We start from the raw sequence: 17,424 nt of genomic DNA, 5'->3' as shown, positions 1-17,424 counted from the left end.
GTGTCTGTTTCTCATGTTGTGTGCTCTTAGCGAAACAAATCTCTGTGTTTAAGAAGGAAAGGGAATCTCTTCTTTTTCTCTTCCTTTTATGCTTCTCTTTCTTCAACATGTAGTTTAGATAGAAGCAAGGCTCTTCTTGCTGTGTGTATTTCCTAATAAATCTATTTTTTACTTTAAATATAATGAATGTCTCTAGATATTCACCAATAGCTGGGCTACGCCCCTACTCTGCACCCAAGATATCTATGAGTACGTATTTGTCTTCCTTCAATGGATTTTCTGCTACCTATTTAGTATTGTTTCAGCAATACTTGTTAGCACATCCTTTATCGAGGGCTTCTGCTAAATTCAAATCTCCAACATGTCTAATGTGGTTTGTGCAAATAGAAATCACACCTCTGTCATTAAATCCTGCACACAGTGCACTGAACCTATCAGAGTTCTAGGAGGTTGAATAAAATGGATGTGCAAAAAGCCAATAAACAGAGCTAACCAACATTTAAAATTAGGCCAACAATTAGGTGCTTAAAACCTTGGCTACAGAATGGGAGATGGCTGCTTCATAGAATATTCTAGCTCAGAGACCTTAATTTTTTTGTGACATTGACCTCTTTGAGAGTCTGGTGAAACCTACGGACTCTTTCTCAGAAAAATGCATTTCAATGCATAACATACACAGATTGTATTACAAAAGAAACCAGTGATACCTAAATACAGTTATCAAAATACTGGAAAATAACAAATAAGTAATACATGCATTTCTTTATTAATTCGTGAAATCAGTAACAAGGCAAACTAAATTTCAGTTACTGTAGGAGGAAAGATGTGTTAGTTTAGGGTGGTAAAAAATCAGGAAAACTTATGCCTTTTCCATACAAAGTCTACGTCTGCAGGCAATCCACTCATAAGTGGCAAGCGCAATCAGGTCTTCAATCCATTGAGTAAATGTATAATGAAATATGGGACTCATTTATACAAAATACAGTAGGTTAAAAAATATGATAGTCATATAAATGTATTAGAAATATATATATCCTTAAATAATATTTGCATTAGATAAGTATACATAGAATTGTAACTGTTTACTGTTATAATGACATATCATACTATGTTTTTTCCTGTACTTTCACTTTTTTGTAAAGCACTTATGTTTTTTTCCCTCTTTGACCATGTATGTATCTCCATCGTTATTATCATTGTGTTTTGCTCTTTTTCTTTGTTATTAATTAAAAGCAATAAAAGTAAAAAATAAAAAAAGGAAAGCTTATGCCTTTTCATTAAATTTATTAGTTGGAAAAGGAGTTACCAGACTCTTAAATTTCAGTTAGATGTTAGTGAAAACAAAGTTGCATTTTTTTCTCATCCACATTCACAGACCCCCTGAAATCTACCAGGGTAAGAACCTCTGTTCGAGCTGCAGCATCTTTGCATGACCCCACTGCACCGCTGGGTACCGTCATGTGAACATGTTCCCAAAGGCACGTGAAGTCCGCGAGAGGAACACAGTCTGCATGTTTGCACTATCAATCCTCTAAGGTCAAAAGCAGGAGCAATTTCCTCTTTCTCTCAGTTTAGGAATGTAGTCAGGGAAGAGAACCGTAAAAGAAAAAAAATGGAGGGGAGGGATTTGTTGTGAAATTTCACAGTCAGAGAGCAGGGGGAAGAAGTTTAATGTGTAAAGAGGAGTTAGTACAATTCCAAACAATGCAGCGTTCTCTTTCAACTTCACCTACGCTTTCTGTCACAGTCTTTCAGCAACTGTACACAAATGTGACCTGATCTTCTATCTGTGTTTTGTTTTAAAAAAACTTATCACTGATTGACTTTCCTGTCTCTGACAATGCTTTCTTACCTTCTGTGGAAGGTGGAAGGAATAAATGGATTGAAAGAACAAATCTGAGGTCTCTGTCTTAAGCGAGTGAAGCAGCAACAAATATAGGGTTTTAATTTGGGGAGTGCAGAGATAGAGGAGGAACAGGCAGTGGCAAACAGTTTGGAGACTTGATAAGTAACCACCTAGGAGGTCCATGGAGGGAGGGGGAAAGTGAGGGGGCAATTGCAATTGATTGTAGCTGCCATTTTGACTTTTTTGACCTCCCCTGCAGATGGGTCTGTAGCCACCCCCCAAAAAAGATGTCACAGAAACAGGAAGTCTATTTGGTCTCAGTTGCTAGGGCAGTGTTTCTCAACAGCTTTAAGACATGTGGACGTCAACTCCCAGAATTCCCCAGCCAATAACGTTATTGTCACAGATGTGCAGATTTTGCATCAATAGCCATAATTCAACATGCTCTACCAACATGGTTAGAAGTAGATCACATGTTTTGCATGCAAACAATCCCAGGACCAGTCTCATAATATCTAGATAGTGCTGTCTGAGGGGCACCAGAAATCAATGTACACACCCTTCCAGATGTTTGGGGATGACAATTCCCAGAATTCCCAATCAGCAATATTGAAGTAGTCTGAATTTTCAAGCAAGCAAGAAACTCACCTCAGATTCTACTAATTTCAGAGCCAGTATATGTAGTGGTTAAAGTTTGCAACTGGCACCTGGGAGACCCAGGCCAAGGAAGGTCACTAGATGACTTTGGGCCAGTCACTTCCTTTCAGCTCAGTCTACCTCAGGGTTGTTATTACTGGAAAATTGGAGGAGAAAATGCTAGGTATGCCACCTTGAATTCCTGGAATAAAGGCAGACTATAAATCTAAACAAACGGGGAACTTGCAGCCGAAGTTATCTACTCCGCTTACCTCAGCTGTGGGCTTTTAAAGCACTGTATTTTATATTTCTTCAGAGTCAATGGAACAGAGAATCGGGGATGATCTTCCTCTTGTGCAAGTCATACATCTTGGAATTGCTACTTAAAATTGCCAAAATACAAATGCAGCCCAAACCGTTTTGTTTCCATATTACCTTCTGGATTTCCCCCCATTTCTTCATTTGAATAACCGAGCAATCCTATAATCTCTGACGCTGCATCATCCAATGTCATGGCGCTCTGAAATACCTAATGCTTTGTGGATTGGAGCTTAGCATCCCTCAGATCTTGAGCCTCGACCGGATCATCCGCAGCCGAGTCTCAGCATTCCCCTGATTTGGGCTGAGACTAGATTCATCTCTCATCATGTAACTATGATTTGCCAAACAAGACCAAGACATGCATATCCATGAATCAGGGTTTACTGACAAACCAGAGTGACTGGATTCAATTCAAGCAGATTCTACTGCAACTTAGCATTCGATGTGAACTCAGTCACTATCGCAGTCTAGAGGGAGGCCTTGCCCTGTGTTGTCACCAGCCACAATCCTCTCAGCTGGAGACGCCAGGTGTCCCGATGTGCAGAGCGCAGGCTCTCCCATTGGAATCAGGCCCCTGGTGCTTCGCTTGACTCCGAACGCCAGCAAGCCTTCACCTGAGCAAGGAGAAGCCTTCTCTCCATCTTTTCCTCTTTTTCTGGGAATTGAATTTGTGACTTTCTGGGCCTCCCCCCCCCCCCCCCACCGCAGAGCTAAAATGCTGGCTCCCTGTCCCTCAGTCAGCAGGAAACTGCTCAGAGTTACTTCAGTGGCTGATGAATTGATTGACTAAATGAAATAAATAAAACTCTCCCAGTGTAAAATGGACCACCCTCACTGCTGATGTCTCTCCTGCTTTGACTGCTTCTGCTGCCGGTCACCACAGTCCCTTGACCTCCCTCCAGGATATGGGGTGGCAAAGCTTAACAGATTTTATACTTGGGAAGCTACCTTTGCAGGGTGTCAGAATAAGTGGGAAATAGGGCTTTATCACTGCTGTGGCTCAGGGTGACTTAAGCCTGTCTCACCCAAGGGCGGAGGACAAGAAGGCAATGCCGTGGTGACACAGCAAAAAAAGAAGAAGTCCGTGGGTGTCAGCCCTTCGAGGTAGACCAGCCTAGGAAACCAAAGTTATGAATGCTAACACTTCTTTTAGTATAAGGTAACAGTAACAGAGTCTTGCAAGTCTGAATGTGCCTCCCCACTCCCTCTCTTCATCTCTGCGAGAACTAGGGAGGGTCAAGCCTGAGATGCTTTTTCAAATTACATTTCTGCCTCAGACTCAAATTCCTTTTATCTGACTGTTGTCTTGGTTGCGGCTCTTCCTCCTGTTCCTCAAAGTTATTCCTTCTTCCATTACGTCGAGACATGTCTGCGCCGTGGTTGGATGCATGCAGAGAAAGGTCACCTGTGTGCAAAGCGGGTGCCCCATCTCTGAATGAGCCCCCACTAGATTGCCTGGCTGGAGTGGGGGAAGTCAGCAGCTGCCGGGCCCGGCTCAGCTAGGAAGGTGGTGCTGGGGGTGGGGGACGGAGGTGGGGACAGCGCTTCTGCCCAGGTTACCAGGGAGCTGTGCAAAATAATGGAGCTCATTAGGCCTTGTTTACGCAGCTAATTGCCCTCGTGCCAGGCCAGTAAATCATTCTGTCACATCATGCCTCTGCCTTGGTGCGTACTCTTGTACCTTAATGGATTGGCCTGCAAAAGGCCTCACGTCCAGAGCTAATGAGGACGGGACATTGGGGAGGGGGCAGTGAGGTGGAAAGAACCCACGGCTGGGAAAGGTGGGGAGGAGAGGCCTGGCTGCATTCGGGTGGGGTGACGGGGCTGCAGAAAAGGTGGGAAATTCAGACTGATCAGGGCAAGGCAGGGAAGCAACATCACGAGTGACCACCCCCCAGATCTAGAGAATTGCTCGCACTTCTGAAATGTATGCCTGCTGGGTTGGTTTTTAAAATTAGGCGTGAGAACCAAGTGGATCCTCCATCCTCAGGCAAACTGCTAGAAGACCTCAAAGGAGGTGGTGACCTTTGTATGTCACTTGGGGATCTTCAGAGGCATTTTGCTGGCCACTGTGGGAGCAGGAAGCCAGACTGGAAAGATCTTTACAATTGGTTCTAACTACCAGTAGTCCTCGTTTAGCGATTGCCTAGTTTAGTGAATGTTCACAGTTACGACGGTGATGAAAAAGTATCTTTGCAACCAATCCTCACATTTACAACCTTTGCAGGTTTGTAAAGCAAAGGAAAGCTGAAGTAAGATCATAAGCAGAGTCACGGTTTCACTTAGCGACCACTTTGCTTGGCGACCAAGTTGCTGGTCCCAACTGTAGTTGCTAAATGAGGATTATCTCTATTCCCTTTTTCTGACTTTTACAGAGAGCATTAATCAGATTCATTGATGAAGAGATCCATCTATCAATAGCTGCTAGCCAGGAAAGTTGAAAGAACTGAGCCTCCTTATACAAGGACAGTCTACCTATGTAGAAGCATAATAGGAATAGAACTTTGGGCACTTTGGGGCTGCATTGGGATCTCTTTATATCTTTCCCTGACCTGATGCTCTCCAGATGTGTTAAGCTTCACTTTCCAGAATGCCTTTGCTGGTTTAGGATTCTGGGAATTTTTGTCCAGCATGTCTGCAGTGCATCAGGTCAGGGAAGATAGCTATATAAATCCAGCCAGTCATAGGCAACTCATGGTTTATGGCTTAGTGCAATGCACAAACCCAGCCAAATGTGGTTTATTCAATAAACCAAATTTCACGGGACAAACACTTACAATAAAGCATGGTTAAGTTTGTTAATGTGGGAACCAAACTGTAACCTGATGGATTCTCTGATATTTGCGTGCTCCATTAAGTGCATTCTCACAACACATGAGAGACCCTACAAAGTGTTTACATGGTCACACACAAGAGCTATCTGACATTCACTGAGGCAGTCATTGGAGTTTAATATTTAGTTCCACACTTAAATTTCATATTTTCCTTCTTAAACATAAAGTGCATGCCTTGCTTTATATAACAACTACAATCCCCGTGTTTTGTGTTGAAATAATGAGGGGATTCTGAACAAACTCCAGAAATCTCCTTCAAGGGGACTAGCACTCCGGCATTATAAAACTTTCCGATGAGAGTATTGCTTCCATTAAAAAAGTGTAACTGACTTTCTACTGTGTTTCCTATTACATTTTGACTCTAAGCTGCACTGAAGCATAGATTTTGAAAATCAGCTTATAATCAAAGTACATTAAATAATAAAAATAGCATAAATCAATGCTGACACTCCATGCCTTATTGTGCAAATGCATTTGCTTGTCTCTGGAACCCAAAGTCTGGAAAATGCAAATGTATGCTTAGTTCCACATCAACCCCTGGCTTCTGGAAGCTAAACATGCCTCAGAGGGTGGAGAGGAAGATTGATGGGCTGCTAATGAGATGTGTGCGCGCGCATATGTGCTTGTGTGTGTGTGTGTGAGAGAGAGAGAGAGAGAGAAAGAATGAGAACTAACCCTGTTCTGGTTCTAATTGGCCCCCCAGGGCACCCATTCCAGAGAAGTGATGGCTCATTGGCTTGGCACAAATCCTTGTAATGGTGAGGCAACTTTCTTGCCCATATCTTGAGGTCTGTTCCTTTCCCATGGGGAACTCAGTTTGGTTCCAGCCAGCTAACATCAAGGGCAAGCAGAGGGCAAACCAGCCAGCCTCTCTAGCCTGCCCATCTGATGGAGCTTGGTGGCGAGGATGACTTGCAGCTGGAGAGGTGGGATCGATTGTAGCACAAAGAAAGCCCAAAAACTGGACTTGAAAATGGCTTGGAAGCTACTCCTTGCAGTCATTTTTGCAGTCACTCTTGCTCTGTTGTGTAAGAATGAGCCTTCAGGCTGTTGTAGTTCTGCCTTTTTTTGCTTGCTGAGTGCAAGGAAGCCAGACATTAGGCTTCTCAATAGGAATATTATGATGTTTAGTACTGTGAGGTTGAAATTATTGATTCTGGATATTGCTGACTGACCTAGGGAGCATCTTTTGCATACATTGAACTGTAACGGAGTCAATGTAATTTGACATATTTATGGCCATGAGATGTAAACAGTTTATTGATTTAATTTGGGGAACAAACTATTTGTGGAAAATGCACTTTGTGAATAAATGGACTATGATTTTGATTAGAATTAAATGATAATAAAAGGCACTCAAAGGGATCACCATTCCCCAAAATCCCTACTCAGCATGGGAATCCCTTCCCTGCACTGTCTGAACTGAACAAACTATAGTTTATTCAACCCACAATTAAACCTTGGTTCAGCACAATAGGTGAACCCAGATAAAAGTCACTCTCAAGCAGTGGGATAAACTCCCCCATAAATTGCTTTTAGCCCTCACTCTTTCACTTTCAAGAAAGCAATTCATCTTTTCTCTCAAGACAGGCCTTATCTGTTATGCAAGTAATACCTTTAGTTTATTTGTTGCTTTTTAAATTGTTTTGTGTTTCATTTTAAACTTAGTTGCCTTGAAAATGCTATAGGAGTCTAATGATGGATGGAGATAAGGATGATTAATTTTCTGCATTGACAGTTTCTATTGCAATGGAAGACACCTGAGATCAAATTTGGGAAGTTTTGCATGCAGACCAGGTGCCCTCAACAACCACCGTGTAAGGTTGCCTTATTCTGAATGTTGATTTGTCTAGTTCTGACTTTTCTCCATGAACTGGCAGAGATTCTCCAGGATCTGAATCATCAGTGGCTTTTCTCATCTCCTGCAAACCCAGAGCTGTCTACCAGCAAAGCCTGTCACACGCCACTCTGTTGCTGAAATCTGAACAGCATCCCCCTTCCTGTGGCTCCTGAGATCTCCGTTCCATAAAACCCTGTTCCTGGCACGTGTGAGCTGCACAAGCACGCCAAGGGAGCCGTGGCCCCGGCAGGCTAGATGCTGGAACGCAAATGGAAAAAACGCTGCCCAGTTTAATTAGTTCTTGCTCTCCCTGTCCTTGGCTGCTGAGGAGCTGAACAAGCGTGACCAGTAACCAAGAAACAGTGGGCCTGAAACACAAGGGGCCCAGCTGCCCTTGACCCACTGAAACATCTTCAGTGCAGGCTGAGGCTTGCCTCCATCATCCCAGGTAGGAGGAGAAGGCATGGGGGGAAAAGAGAAGGATCAGACATGTCAGGTCCAAGCTAGGACGTAGTCTAAAGCACTTCTGCCCTGCTATCTTTTCTTCTCCCCCCAGTCCGCAAAAACATTTTGAATCCAGTCAGCAGTTGTTTTTACTGCTCACAAGCTCAACATCCTGAAAGCACCATGAACCAACTTCCTTCTGATTGGCCAATATATTATAGAAGCATAGGATTGGAAGGGACTTTAGAGGTCTTCTAGTCCATCCCCTGCCCAGGGCAAGAATAAAGTCTTGTTCATCTCAAGTTTGACTCCTGGCATGTATATCTCCATACAGTTATTTTGGCAAGAGTATAAAAGTGGTTTGCCATTCTTTTCTTCCAGGATTTTCTTTTTTTCAATTTCCTAGTCTGGCCAGCAGCCTTAAGATTTCTTCATGGTCTCCTATCCAAGTCCTGCTTATATTTTTCAAGATTTGTCTAAGTCAACTAAATGCTACCACCTGGCTGGGTGGTTGACCAATAGGAGAACTCAAAAAATAGCTCTGAATACAATGTAAGATGTCAGGTATGGAACCAAGGAACTTTTACCTGCAAAGCAGGTACTTCACCAACGAACTACAATATGTACAATAGCTTTCCTCACACTTGTTCCTAGGCTACAGTCCAGACCTTGTTGAACCTCTCTGATGGCTCACTTGTGCTGAGAGTGAGTTTATCCTACCTTTCTGGAATAAATATACTATTCTAACTCTTCTTGCTGTTTTGGGTCCTTGCTGTATTGTCTTTATTGGCACGGGTAAAATATTTTGAGAGTGCTAATTGGCTGATGAATAGCCAATGGCATGCGTTTCCTGCCCTCCCTCCTAAGATATGCGCATCCTTCCACCACAGATTTATCAGCGATGACATGCCAAACCTGGTCACATGAGCACACCTGTCTCAAAAAAGGCAATGGCGTTTACACACAATGGCTGCATGATGGCTTAATTAGGAAAAACAGGTTGTTTTGCAATACATAAAGAATTCACCTGAAATCGCATGAAACATAAGCTGGAGACAAGATAAGACCCATGGGGGTGTCAAAACAAGAAGGAACTTTGGCATTGTCAGGTTGTCCTGATTCAGATGTAAACTACAAGTGAGGAAAGGTATAATTTGGATCCTAAACAAGACTGATCATGGAATGTCAGTTGCCTTCCAGCATTTTATCTTATTTGTTTTATTTATTTATTTATCTCCTATCATTATAATCATCTTTCATTTATTTATTTTATTTATTTATCTTCTCAAACTGAGCACCCAGATAATCTATAGATATCCCAGCAGGGGTGTCTACAGGTCAAAAAGGTCAAAATGGTGCCTACCACATGTGAAAAAAGGGGATGGAGCTTTAACAGTGCAGGCCCAGACACCAACTTGACTTTTGGGAATTGTGCCTCCATGGTATCCCAGGGCTTCCTGGTCCCCAGTCTGACAAGGATGAGCACAGCTTTTCCCCAAATTCCCAGCTAGCCCAGCCATCACTGACGCCATTTCTCTCTTCTCCACAGAGACACGGTTGGTCCCCACCTTTCTTACCTCCATGCTCAGAAAGGACATGGTGGTTCGGCTCCGACGCATGGTGGCAAAACTTCCAGCCCCAATGGTTGTTCCCTTTCCTAAAAAAAGGAGACGGAGGTGAGCTGGATCATGCCTGTTTGAAGATTCCTCAGTAACTGTACCCCTGTTTATTTTATTCATTTTAGTCTGATGCTAGACTTATATCCTGCTTTCCTCCAAGAGTTGCTGGCCACATCCTTAGCATTCCTTCTTCCAGTTTTTCCCCACTATAACAACTCTGTGGGGTAAAACAGAGAACCGTAGCAAAAATGTACCAGGCATCTGACCATCGCCCCTACAAGGAAAGGTTTGATGTCTGGGGCTTCTTGGTGTAACAGGGTTGCTGGTGCTCACACCCTCCTAGTGATTGTGAGATTCCCCCAACTTCCCAGGGATCCTTTGCAGATCATCAGTTTTGTATTGTCAGAAATTACAGTGATTTTTAGCACATTGCTAAGAGAACAGAGCCTTCCCATTCGTCTTTCCCTCCGGGCTGCAGGCCTGATGCCACTGCAAAGCAGGTCTTGTATAGGGGGGTTGTTGCACGTGGTCAGATGATGCAAAAGCACGTCTTTTCCCTGGCTTGCCAGCAAAAAACAGACCAGCCTGCTTGTCTTCTGCTCATAATTGCTAACTACTGGCTGAGAGCTACTCAGGGCTGCTCACCTGTATTTTGCTGGCGAGGAATAATTAACGTGTCATTTTTAATTTTATTTTCTGCTTGGTTTTTTTTTTGACTTATGGGACTCAAGTTATGTCAAATGAGTTCACTGGCTATGATGCAGAGGCCCACTGGAAATCAAGCCTCAGTTCCCCACCAGGTAGCCAAATGAGATATCCAACTGTCTGACGGGAGGATGAAGGCAAACTTCAGCTTCACAGGCTTGTTGCCAAGTTCCACGGATGCATTGAGGCTGGAGGTTGCTTTCTGTGTTAGGTCCAAAAAAAAAAAAGATGTTGGGGGGTAGGGGATATTATAAAGTCCAATTCAAATGATACACTGGAAAAATCCATTAGAAAGTCAATGGGCTGGATCTTCAGGGTCTTTTCACACAAGTGCAAAACGTGTGGAATGTGTGGCTCCAAGAGGTGGCAATAGTTAATTATTAAACACATTAAATGAGAAGGAGGGATCTCTCAATGGGTAATAATAATTAAAAATAAATAAATAAAACCTCCAGGTTCTGGAGAGTCTACCTCTAAATCAGGGTTTCCCAACCTTGGGAACTTTAAGATGTGCGGACTTCAACACCCAGAATTCCCCAGCCAGCATGGGCTGGGGAATTCTGGGTGTTGAAGTCCGCACATCTTAAAATTCCCAAGGTTGGGAAACACTGCTCTAAATGTGGGCAGGTGGAGCAAATATAGGGAGGACTGTTACTTCATATCCTGCAAACAGTCTTCCGTATTGGACAATCTGGCTGGCCCCTAGCCCGCTGGCCTACATGGGCACGTTTCTTTGTTCCAGCAGGGTTTACCTTATATTCTTATCAATATACATTCACATCTCTGCTGGCTTTCCCCATAAAGTTGCAAACTCCATTTCACTGGCCCTGCTCTGGTGCTTTTCACCAACAGCCTGGCACGCCCCCCAATGATTCTGAAGAAGTTCTCTTGACCCTTTATCTGGGTCCCAGGAAAAATCAGCGCCCCACTATTTGTGGGTCAGACGGCTGTTACGTACACAGGTGCTGGGCTGGAATCAGGACCTGGGTTAGGTGCTTGGCACCGTATGTTGCAGAATCCCAGCAAAACTAGCCATTGGCAGTTTACCTCTAAGGCAGTCCTACCCAAACAAAAACAGAAGTAGGGAGGACCCAGGTGCCAGAATCGTTTTGCTAACTTGTTAATCCAAGATGCATACGTACAGTAGAACCAAACCGTCTCCCTTCCCAGTTTTCCAAATGGACTTACACTTTGGCAGGACAGAGAAGCACACGGACCCTTCCTGCTCCCGTGTTGCAGGATGCAGCTCAGCACAAAAGCTCTACCTTGTGGAAACTCCCTGGACTTCTCCTGGCGTCCTCCCTTCCTCTTCTTAAACAGGCATGTAACCCTTCCCTTTCCAGGTGCAAGCAAATAGCCAATGGAAAAAAGGAAAGGAAAAATCCCATCTCGTTTCTGGCAATGTGCCTGTATTATGATGATGATTAGTTGCACCATCAGCCAGATGTTTAGACTGGATTTGGCATTTTTATCCACCTATCGAGTCCTTCCCAAGGACCTGGGATAGACAGATGTTGTTTGATGATGATGATGATGATGATGATGATGATGATGATGATGACGACAATGTCCCTTATTCCTCTCTGGAGGGTTTTGGCCAAACTCCCAGCCAGTGCAAGCAAAGGTGATGGGGTAGCATTGCCGGTTCTGCTAAGAACTAATAGAGGTGAATATGCTAAGAGCTGTTGGATTAAATGAATGCTTTGCTTTGTTTTGATTTTGCTCTGTCTCTCCTTGCTGTTTGTGTGAATGTCACATGCCTGGCTTAGATCACTGTTGTCCAAACTTGGCCACTTTAAGATGAGTGGACTTCAACTCCCAGAATTCCCCAGCCAGCATGGGGAATTCTGGGAGTTGAAGTCCACTCATCTTAAAGTGGCCAAGTTTGGACAACACTGGCTTAGGTGAAAACGAGAAAAAGGTATCAGTCCCTAGATCACATGTGAAATCCAACCCAGCAAGTCCGGTCTCCCTTCAACAGTTGCTCAACCAGCAAAACTCCAGGAAGATGGGGGTTTCTTCAGGGCTGCATCATCTCTGTATTTCTGGGGAGGGCTGGTAAAGGAAGAAAATTCCATTTGCTCTATTGGGAGGCAGAGTTTCTGTTTCTTTATTTTAAAAATTCTGCAACGGATGTAGCAATGGGGCAAAGGGACGGGGCAAACTCTTTCACCAGCTTTTGTGCTGGGGTATGGTGGTGGGTGAATTGTCTTCTCTTCCCTTCTGATCAATGTGCAAAGGCTACTGCCTTGACACACCAACCTTAGGGTTTATTTTGTTCAAAAACCACACACAGTTGTGCCCTGGAAAATTGGCAGTTTGCTTCCAAGTTTCCGCTGTACAAACTGCATGGGTTCTAGAGGCTGGAGGCACCCCCTGGGCCAAAGCCTGCCTGCTCAGGTGCTACTTTCACCTCTCCTGAAGCAGGGCTGTAGCACAGGTAAGAAAAGAGGCTACCCTCTATATTCACAGATAAGCCAAGAATTTTAGATGCCAAAATGCACCCCAAAAATTGGGTTCGGTTAATCTGCAGACAGGCTTATCCATGAGTATATACAATAATACTCTTTTAAAGTACCCATATATCCAAAATATACTATTACATTACTATACTATACTATACTATACTATACTATACTATACTATACTATACTATACTATACTATACTATACACTATACTATACTATACTATACTATACTATACTATACTATACTATACTATACTATACTATACTATTGGATGGCCAATAAGCCCACCTGCAGATAAGAAAATGCAAGTTGACTTATCCACAGGGAGCAGATTTTTCATGGTATTTTGGTTAAAAATTTGAGGGTCAGCCTATCTGTGGATGGGCTTATCTGCAAATTTATATGGTGTATACAAATATGCCAAGTCAGATAACATTTTCATTGGATGCCACTTTCCCATCTAGGGTGTCACACCAATCAACCTGTTGACACCCCATTATTATCCCCACTATGTTGAATGAAGCAACATTTTGATAAATAAGTCATAAAACTAGTTCCTTAACATGGTCAAGGACAGTCTTCTTGGTGCTTCATTTTGTCAACCTTTTTTTGTTTCTTCAGTTTGTAAACTTTCTTTTTAATGTGATGCTAACGTGCTGCAAATTGTAACCATCTTCCTTTTTAGCCCCAAGTGTACTTTTGGGCCCCAAAGGATCCCATAAGCTCTCTTTGGAATAAAAACTATGAGCTGTTCTTTGGAAGGGCATTTCACCTTTTCAGAAAAAGGAAAGGCATAATGTGGATTAGAAGGGAGCATCCTTGGTAGAGGAATCTAGAGGAGGTGACACAGAATATGCTGGGAAACAACTGCTTTATAACTGGTTATGTCCCCTCAGCAGCCTTTTTGCAAAAGTGCCCAGAATGTATCCTCAAAATTCCAGATGTTAGCATTAACCCCACTCCAAGAGTTTGGAGACTTGGGTCACAAGCAGGTAGCATTTGAAGATGGCTAGAATGGAGAGGTAGTCTTTGAATATTAAAGAAAAAATGAACATTAAAAAAAAGGTAGTATATTTGAATATTGAAATAATATTTGAAAATGAGCCAGTTTGGTCTAGTGGTGAAGGCCCCAGGAGAGAAAGGAGATGGTGAGTTCTAGTCCTGCCTTAGGCATGGAAGCCAGTTGGGTGACTTTGGGCCAGTCCCTCTCTCTCAGCCCAACTCACCTCACAGGGTTGTTGTTACAGGGGAAATAGGAGGAGAAAGGAGTATTAGGTATTTTCACTGCCTTGAGTTATTTATAAAAATAAGAAAGGCAGGATAAAAAGTTTTTTTTTTAATTAAAAAGATAACTTCTTTCATGAAGTTGTAATCAGCTCATGAACTTCTAGTCATTACAACTGGATCCCAAGAATGTTTCAGATCAAAGTTGACTACTCTATCCTAAACCCTCATTGCTTTTTGGTATATTAAATCAGAAACCCTACCCATCTTCTCCTCCCCATAGGTATGGCAAACTTGTAACTGGAGTCACAGGTCATGGGGTGCTCGCAGTGGAAGGTTAATTTTCCAACACCAAAAATTAATCATTTATTTAGAAAGCGCCTTGGACAGACTCAGCGCTGCCTGGTGCTATCCTGGGCAGCAGGAATGCAGACAAATTAGGGTGGAAAGAGGAGAGCTTCATCCTGGTGGCTGGCTGTTATCCCAGAGGCTATGGGATCCTTTGGTGTGGAAAATTTGAACCAGGGGTTGGAAACTCAAGATCTGCTTCCTCTACTACTTGTCAGGGTGACACAGAAAGAGAGAGAGAGAGAGAGAGATCGGATGGTGATTTGAAACAGGGTGGAGAAAAGAAGGATCAAACCTTTCTTCCTATCCTAGATCAGGAGTGTGGTGCACCAACTTCTTTTTTTTAATAGTAATTTTATTAAAGATGGCAAAAAGAATAAAAAGAAAAAGTAAATGGTGCAGAAAAGAAAGAAGAAAAAAGAAAGAGAAAAAAGAAAAAGAAAGAAAAAAGAATATAGTAAAGAAAAAGAAAAGAAATATATAAAGAAGTGACTTCCCCCTTCATCACAACAAGTATAAACAATTTTAGTAACTTCTCACCTTCTCTTAACATACAACAAATGATCTCTTCTTCCCATATCCCATTTCTTATCTATCAACAAATCCATAAAGCATTGTCATTTCAGTCCTGATGTCAGCAAAAGTCCATTAAGGGTTACCAGAAGTAACAAGATATCTATCTTAAACTTGATCAAATAAACCAACTTTATATTTCTTCCTTTTACTTCTAACAATCTTAATCTTTAGTCTCCTCAAATAACATCATAGAACTTGATTTCTTTTCAGTTTTTCTTTGTCCCTTTTCACAAAATTCTTCAAAACTTTAACAAGCCTCTTTTGTAAATCCAATACAGGAAAATTATCCAGGTCATTCTCTTGGTTTATGTGTACATCCCTTTTAATTATTAAGACATCAGCTGGTTTCTTTTGTATGTCCAGTGTAGCATCTTTTTCCGTGTCATATTTGCAGCCTGTCATTTTTAAATCCACTTTCAAATCAGTCTCAATCTTGTCAGGTAGAACTTGTTCCTTTTCCATAACATCTTTTAAACACAGTATCTATAGAGGCAGACACTCTTAAAATTAATTTCTGGGTCCATTGTTCAAAAATACAATACAAATACAAAATACTTTAATGACCAAGTATAAAATATATACAAGGAATTTGTCTTTGGTGACGAACAGCAAGATCAACAGTGCATTTGGATAGCAACAGAAAAATAATAAACAGTAACAATAACACTACACAGTAAAATAACTTTTTCAAAGGGAGAAGCCACTGTGCAGCACATATCAAGTCATGTAGTATTTAACAGGGCAATGGCACAAGGGAAAAAACTATTCCGATGTCTAGATGTTTTAACATATGATGCTCTGTAGCGCCGTCCTGAAGGAAGAAGTTGGAACAGTTTATATCCAGGATGGGAAGAGTCTGCAGATATCCTCTCTGCCCTCCTTTTGACCCTCACAGTATATAGTTCTTCTATAGAAGGCAGGCGGGTTGCAATTATCCTTTCTGCAGACTTAACTATCCGTTGGAGTCTGAGTCTGTCCTGTTTGGTTGTGGAATCAAACCATATCCTTCAATATGTCCAATGTTAAAATATTTTGCTTCATTCTATAACTGTAAGTCAAGTTTGAGTGCTCTTCTCCTTTAATTATAATCTTTAGTTCCCTCTTGTTCCCTCTAGTGCCCAATCCTTAAAGTACTTACTATGTTTTTTTAAAAAAAATCGAAACAAAAGCATTTTCCCATGGGAAGGATTAATTATAATTAATTCCAAAAACTTATTTCAAATTTATCTGGACCTTTAGTCCATTTGTCAACATTCCAAAATCAAGGTTTTAATCACCATTTTACTGTTTACTCCAAAGAAAAAATTTAAGTTCTTATTCTTGTAGTTAAGTTCTTTCACTAAGGATTGAAGGAAATTCACCCAATGCTGTAAAACTTGTCGATCCAAAGTTTCTAAAAGTTGAAGAGCAGTTAACAGGCAATTTCTAAAAGTGATTAGAAAAGGAAGTATGCAAACTTAGTGTCCTTTCAAAGGCGCTGACTGCAGTTTGAGCAAGATGGCTATTCCCTCATCTCCCAGAGCTCTAAACCCGCCAGAGACTGCTGTCTTGCAGTCTCCTCATGAGGAACAACAATGAGATCATGTGGGTGATCTCAAGTCCTCTTCTTGTCTGGAGAGGAATGATTGAAGAGCCAGCTCTTCATTCCACTGCAGTTGTCAGCTGTGCTTTTCACTGAGCTGTCTTCAGTCCACTGTTTCTTCCCCGGAAGCCACGTGCTGCACCAACTTCTGAAAGTAGATGAAAGTGTAATTTCCATCCCCCAAAGAGAAGCTGTATGGATTTAGCTATTCTCAAAAAGACACCAGACCAACATGTGACTATTTATTCAGATCTGGGTTTCATCCTCACCCACCAGCTCAATTGACAATCCATACAGGATCTCACTTGGAATTGCATTCACATAATACACTAAGCCATGGTTGGCTAACCTTGGTTTATGTAATAAATGTAAGGCCCAGTTGGCAAACCAGACCAAGAAATCAACTCCACAGGAAGGCTAAAAGTACTTTTATTGAGATTGGCTACAGTAAGAGAATCTTGTAAGCCTGATTTAGCTGTACTGCCCCCTACTCCTACTCCAATGAACTAGGGAGGTGTCTGTCTGAGCTGCTTCCAAATATTATGTTTGTTGTGGACTTAAAATATATTTCACCCCCGTCACCCTGACAATGGATCTTGCATATCTTCATTAAGATCATCTTCCTAACTGCCTAAAATAAACCACACCATATATATAAAACACTAAATCATAATACATGTGTTACAAGTCATGCTGAACAAGATCACACAGAACACAAACAGATTAGTGCAGCACTTATGGTGTTGGACTTCAGCTGGGGAGGTGCAAATCCCTCTTGACAGTGGAGTCCAATGGTCAATTTTAAGCCAATCATCCTCTTAGCCCAGCTTACCTCATAGAGACAGCATTATTGTAGGGACAAATGAGGGGAGATCTCCATGCAAGACACCTTGATCTCTTAGTGAAACAGCAGGATATAAATGCAATAAATCCTTTTAAAATCAAAACTGTGCTTAGCCTGTTAGGGGAATCACATGCT

Source organism: Python bivittatus, unplaced genomic scaffold (assembly GCF_059951505.1).
Source record: "Python bivittatus isolate LINGU-HERP-01145 unplaced genomic scaffold, Pbiv_v1 ctg000580_np1212, whole genome shotgun sequence".
Taxonomy (NCBI): domain Eukaryota; kingdom Metazoa; phylum Chordata; class Lepidosauria; order Squamata; family Pythonidae; genus Python; species Python bivittatus.
Note: the sequence above shows the minus strand (reverse complement) of the source record.